A 6328-nucleotide genomic window follows, 5' to 3' on the forward strand; every position below is an offset into this window, starting at 1 on the left:
GTCATTGTTTATTTGGCAAACATGTAATATTATCAACGGTCTTTTTACAGCTCGTTTTTGCGGCCTGGTACCTTGAGCGGAGCATTTTGAGAAATCTCAACCACGAACACTTTGCAAGATGCCAATTACAAGAAGAAATGGCAAGAAGAGAACAACTTCTCAACCAGGATCACTTGCTAGGGCCGCATTGCATGCTCGATTCCTTGTTGAATACTTGGACAACATAGGATGGGCATGGGCCACCACCATTTGGCTGCCATGCATTTGGGCATTAAGAAGCCACTTGTCCTTCATGCTCACATGAGCAGTACGTCATGGAGCATTTTTGTTCTTTGACAAAAAAAGAAAATGGTCAAAGCCTGAAATGAGCCATCACCATTGCCCCTTGGGCAATGCTAACAAAAAATCCCCTCTAATGATCCAAGCGCTTACATTGTGCCACGTGGCTTTGCAAGAATCGAGAGATCTAAAAATCATTGTGGCATGCTGCTGGCCAAGTAAAAATTAAAAACGTTTTCTTGGTCCAGCGATGTCGAAGAAGTGTGGAGGGGAGGAGATGGAGGCGGCAATTGTGCAAGGCCTTAATCAAATCTCGAGGTTTTCTACAGGGATGCCTGTATCGGAAGCTATCGCTCTAGTTGCGGGCGAGACAAGCACGGACGCCAAGGCTTTGGTCATGGAGGAAGAGGTTGTGCAAGATGAAGGGCCACCAATATTGCTCTCACATGCAGCAGCTTTACTCCCAGGCCACCGATACTGGATTAGGTGGAGGAAGATACACGCTCTTTTACAACGGCGCTTTGGGGCTGGAGTTTCTGTGGTATCGGACCTCTACTACTTTGTTCCTCCTGATATAGACGGTCTTCTGCAGGATTTGAGACAAGGGAAGTATTGTATTCTTTGTGGATCCCGTCAAAGTGGAAAAACTACTTCTGTCCTTGCTGCCAAGCAGCAATTAAGCAGTGAACCCGAAGCAGCTACCGTTGTCTATCTAGGTAGCCTTACAAGCACTGATGAAAGCTGGGACAGGCGCAGACTTTGGAGCTACTTTTGGGATAGTCTGCGCTTGAAGTGCCCCCAACTTTTTGGCCCCAGGAATGTGAAGGAATTTTGTGGAGAACTAGAGATCTTGTCGTTGTTTGCCATTGAAACTCTGACGAATCCTATCACAGTGATCCTCGATGAAGCGGACTTACTACTTAGGTTAACCCCTACCTGCATTGATGAATTCTTTCGTGTGATACGGCTAATGAAGAATGAACCCTACAGTTACAATCTCCGTGGCTTTTTATTAGTCGCAGGCACTGATGAAAGCTGGGACAGGCGCAGACTTTGGAGCTACTTTTGGGATAGTCTGCGCTTGAAGTGCCCCCAACTTTTTGGCCCCAGGAATGTGAAGGAATTTTGTGGAGAACTAGAGATCTTGTCGTTGTTTGCCATTGAAACTCTGACGAATCCTATCACAGTGATCCTCGATGAAGCGGACTTACTACTTAGGTTAACCCCTACCTGCATTGATGAATTCTTTCGTGTGATACGGCTAATGAAGAATGAACCCTACAGTTACAATCTCTGTGGCTTTTTATTAGTCGGAACAGAGCGTGTACATGACCTCCTTGAAGAAGCTCACCGTAACAAGCGCATTGAGGAAGCAGAGCAAAAAGGAGAACCCTACATAGGAGGATCCACACCTAGCATGTTGTCCCCCTTTCCACACGACCATGTATTATCAGCAACAAAGTTCAGCCTCGAGGATGTAAAATCTCTTCTTAATTAGGCTGCTGCAGACTGACCAGGTGTTGACATTGATGTGGAGGCGATTTCAGACTCTATCATGCAGTGGACATGGGGCCATAAGGGTCTGAGAGGAACTTGCTTAGCTTATCTTGTCCAATAAGAATTATGGAAGCTCAAAGATTGGATGCTGAAATGAGGCCTGAATGGCCTCCTTATATAGCCCTCAAGGGCCTGGCCAGCCAACCGACTCAGTCTGTACAAAAAGCGGGCTGACTCCTACCATCTTGGAACTTATATTTTTGGGCAGGCGACTTACAACAGAATTATGCAGTATGTTAGGGCACGTGTACGCAATGATGACGTCTACAATCTGCTGGTGAAGCTTTTAGAAGCGGGGGAAATACTTTGTGAATCTGAGTCAGTGGTTGAGTTGCGAGAATTTATCGCTGAAGGGGTTCTTGTAGCCTTTGAAGAAGAAAATGGAAGGCAGGCTGTCACCTTGTCTTCTCCACTCCTGCGTTCGGCCATCCTTCGAGGATGTGTTATTCTAGGGGCTGACGTGGATCCACCTCCTGATCCTGCTCGTGTAGATAGGAAGTGGGTCCTTCTACAAGCGATCGCGTCCCTTGAAGGGGATGTAATGTGTAGGCCAGAGGTCTTGAATACTCGTGGTGAGCCATCAGAGTATGCCTATCAATTCCTCTTTATGTGCAGGATTAAGGCTGTGATGAGTCAAGCATATCCTACTATTGGGGGTAGGGTCCTGCCGGAAGCTAAAGAAGTCAAGGTGCAGAGCGGGAGGTGTAGCCAACTTCGACTTGACACCCTTGTTCGTGATGGCGATAACTTCTCGAAGTTTGGCATTGAGTTGGTGGCACATGGAAGGAGGAATGCCATAGCTGAACATCTTGAAAGGGCTATGAAGTATCACCAACTGCACGCAGCTCAAGTGTTTGTGATAAATTTTTACTCCAACAAGGCTCAAGAGGAACTGTTGTACCCATCCCACGACTCTATTGTTTTTGTCTCAGTTTACTTCGACACCCACAATAATATAGTAGAGGTAACCTTTCTTGACATCCATGGAACTATACAAGTGGAAAATGTGCCACTGAAGAGGTGGAATGGAACATTATCTTTTGCACACTTGTAGGGGACACACCAAGAGGGCACTGTTCATATTATGGCATGCCTTTGCCTTTGTCATGGGCTGAGGGTTTTCCACACAAAGTCACGACTGGGTGATATGGGGTAAAATCACACCTTTTCTCTTGGTCTCTATTTAACAGAATGTTTTGAAGGTATAAACACACGCAGATTGTCATGGTTAAAATCTACAATATCTTGCTTTATGTTCTTGGGAAGTCGAACATCTGATTTTTTTCATTTTGTTTTTTTCTTGTTTGGAAGAGCTGTGAGAGTGGAAGGGAGCAGAAGCATGCACAGGCAAAGAGAGAGAGAGAGAGAGAGAGAATGTTTTGAAGGTATAAACACAGGTAGATTATTATGGTTAAAATCTACAATTGCTTGCTTTATGTTCTTTCAAAGTCGAACATCTGATTTTTTTCATTTTACCTTTTTTTTGTTGGGAGCTGTGATAGTGGAAGGGAGCAGAAGCACAGGCAGGCAGGCAGGAGGGAGGAGGCAGGGAGGAAGGGAGAGAGAGAGAGATTAACCTTGGCAAAAGCCCTGACAGGGCTATGCGACAAAACACACATCCAAAAAGGAATGTCTCGTACGAGCCACAAGGGTTTAAAAAAAGAGGCAAGGGCCAACTAAGCCCAAGCCGAGTACTATAAAAATAGTTAATCTAAAGTACTAGTTACTGCATAGCAATGTACATCAAGGGATCCAGCATAGAGAAACCAGTGCCTCTAGTATAGTGGCCTGATGGGATGTGAGGATCTCTAGAATCTGTAGCTAGTGGGTCGTCGTATCTGGTCAAACATGTCAAGGCTGACTCCTCAGATAGGGTGGGTCCCACTAAGGAGAGCAGTGATGGGGAGAACCTCGATCGTGCATGCTCGAGTCTGTCAACGTGGGCTTTGAAGTCGTTGCTTGCCTTTGATCCAGTCGTCACGGCAGTTTGCTAGCTCCTCATCTAGCATCTCGCTATATCATGGGGCCTCCTCAGAGATGGTAGATGAGGAACTAGCAAACGAGAGAGTGAGAGAGAGAAAGAGAGAGAGAGAGAGATTATTAAATTCTTCGAAAAACCATGAAAGCCCTATGAGACTAAAGCGAATCTAGTACAACAAACTAGGTGGGTATGGTCTCAAAAAGGACCCACAATCCTACAACATACAAAAAAACATGTAAGCTCAAATCTAAGTATATACATATACATCCATATGCATCCATGTATCAGCTGTCATCAAATCGTCAGCTTAGGTTCTCAATCTCCAGGGCCAGACAAGGATAAAGAAAACCAATAATGGAAGACTATCCTCTATCGATCTGTTGTTTAGGTCGTCAGGAGGTGACTTGCCATCGGATAAGTGCTATGGTGTCCCCAGTCGGATTGGTATTGGAGTGGGTAAATAGAGACGGTAAGTCCCGAACTTGAAAGTCTAAGTCAGTTTGTTGCCATGTCTGTCGAGGCTCTGGCTCTCCAACTCGTCCAGATGCCTGGTAGGCTGTGGTGCTCGATCTGCAATTTGGAAGAAGTTGGTGATAGCTCTATCATTGACATTTGGTGTTGCTGCCTGGTCACACCGCTGTGATCGGAGTGATGTGTCCCGGTGTCAAGTCAGCTCATGCAAAAAACTGCAAGGCACCACTGATGTGGATAGTGAAGAAGCCATGTGAGGGGGCCAAATCCGTCGTTGAAGAGGCGATGATATTGGCCACATATAGCATAATAGATGGGGCATCTAAGGGCAAAGTGCTCCTTTGACTCAAGCTACTATAAATCACAGAGAGTGCAGATGTGGCCCTCTCGTGGTATGACCTCTGCTCGTCCACTCTCAATACGCAGTCGATGTGAGGAGACATGGAGTTGACCAAGAGAAATCCGGAGTGCATGTGGCATATGGAGTTGTAGGTGTCCTGGTGGGATAATGAACCCCTCAGGCGAGATCTGAAGGCATTGTCCATGGTAGAGCTCCAACTTCATTGGAAGTTTGGGGTGTGCAGCCATGTCCTGAATGTGTGCAGCTGCAGTATATTCTCTCAGATGATCTGGTTGACCTCTTGGCTAGTGGGTGACGCATATGTAGATGGAGCATCCAGGCTATATTGGAAAGGGGGGTAGCCGATCAATATCAAGGCCCAGGTGAGCGAACTGACTAGAAATGCATCTATACCAACACCTCCAGTCTCCCTTGGAGGATAGAGCCCTAGAAGAGGATAAAGCTAGCCAAGGTAGCCGAAGGTGGCCATCTGACAAGGAGACGAACTCTTTGACTCTGTGGAGATAAGTGATAACTTGAAATGCCGCATCAAGCTGTAGTGGTGATGCACCAAAATCAGCCAGGATAATTTGGGCCAATCTGGTGTGCTGTGTCTATCTTGAGTAGGGGCAATCTAGCCTCACCTTTGTGTGAATTGTATTTAGTGCGATCTGTGATGTTGTGAATAAATTGGTAATTGAAAATATCTAGTGTTTAAAGTGAGATAAATCTAGACTATTAATGGTTAAATACCTTGAGAATACCGGAGGCCGGTTTCAGGGTTCTGTTGCGGGGACATTTCCGTCATTCTATTGAGGAGAGGCTTGGTTGAGCTTTGGGAAGAAACCTAATGGCTGGAAGGTGTTAGTACAGCTCTTGTTTATTGGATAACATGGATCCAAATAATCAGAATCCACAGGGAAACATGCAGCCTAGAGAGGGGTATCCAAATGTTGATGAGCAACACAATGATTTTATGCCTCATCCAGATGACATGTTTGATGTGCAACCTCTAGGTCTAGCAGGTATGTAGGCATAGATGAACACCATGATGCAAATGTTAAATCAGTTGACTCAGAATATGGCACATATGTGACCACTATGCAAGTGTAGAATTAGATGCCACAAGTAACACCTGAGTTTCATCCACCTTTGCCATAGGAATTACCACCGACACCACCCCCATCTACCTGTAGAGCCAGTGCCACTTGCACCGGTAGTGCAAAGTAACAATGGGAACAACTCCCAAAATGTTACTCAAATGCAGGCTGCCGTAGGCCCTCCCTTGGCACAACCATCTTTAGAGGCAGAAGAGAATATGGATGTGGATATGCATGCATAGCAGAATTCCATGTATGGGAACCTCCTCTTTGGCTCTGTCATGGCCAATGTCTCTCCTCTTTGCTGTACCAAATCCGCCAAGTCTATTAAAATTTTTGACGACTCCACCACTAGGCTTTTCACTCACATCTTTGGCTGCCTAGTTAGACTCTTCCCTGGCGGGCTTCTTAGATTCTTCTCTGTTGCTGCCCTTAAAGCCAGATCCCTTGCATCAACTGGCAAGCAATATTAGCAACCTCTATCAGGTGTGACATGTTGGCAACCTTAGTCTTAATGCAATAGTCACGCAGTTCAGATGGCAGCCCACGACAATATTTTTCAACCTGCTCCTTGGTCTATTAAAATTTTTGACGACTCCA

The 6328-nt window shown here is 45.7% G+C and overlaps 1 pseudogene; it reads left to right on the forward strand.

Moving 5' to 3' along the window:
* The first annotated feature begins 515 nt into the window (after positions 1 to 515).
* LOC147894026 (uncharacterized) lies at positions 516 to 3058 on the forward strand (annotated as a pseudogene).
* The last annotated feature ends 3270 nt before the right edge of the window (positions 3059 to 6328 follow it).

The sequence above is a fragment of the Dipteris shenzhenensis genome, chromosome 15 (genome assembly GCF_047967505.1).
Source record: "Dipteris shenzhenensis isolate YYH24624 ecotype China chromosome 15, Dip_SZ_1.0, whole genome shotgun sequence".
NCBI lineage: Eukaryota > Viridiplantae > Streptophyta > Polypodiopsida > Gleicheniales > Dipteridaceae > Dipteris > Dipteris shenzhenensis.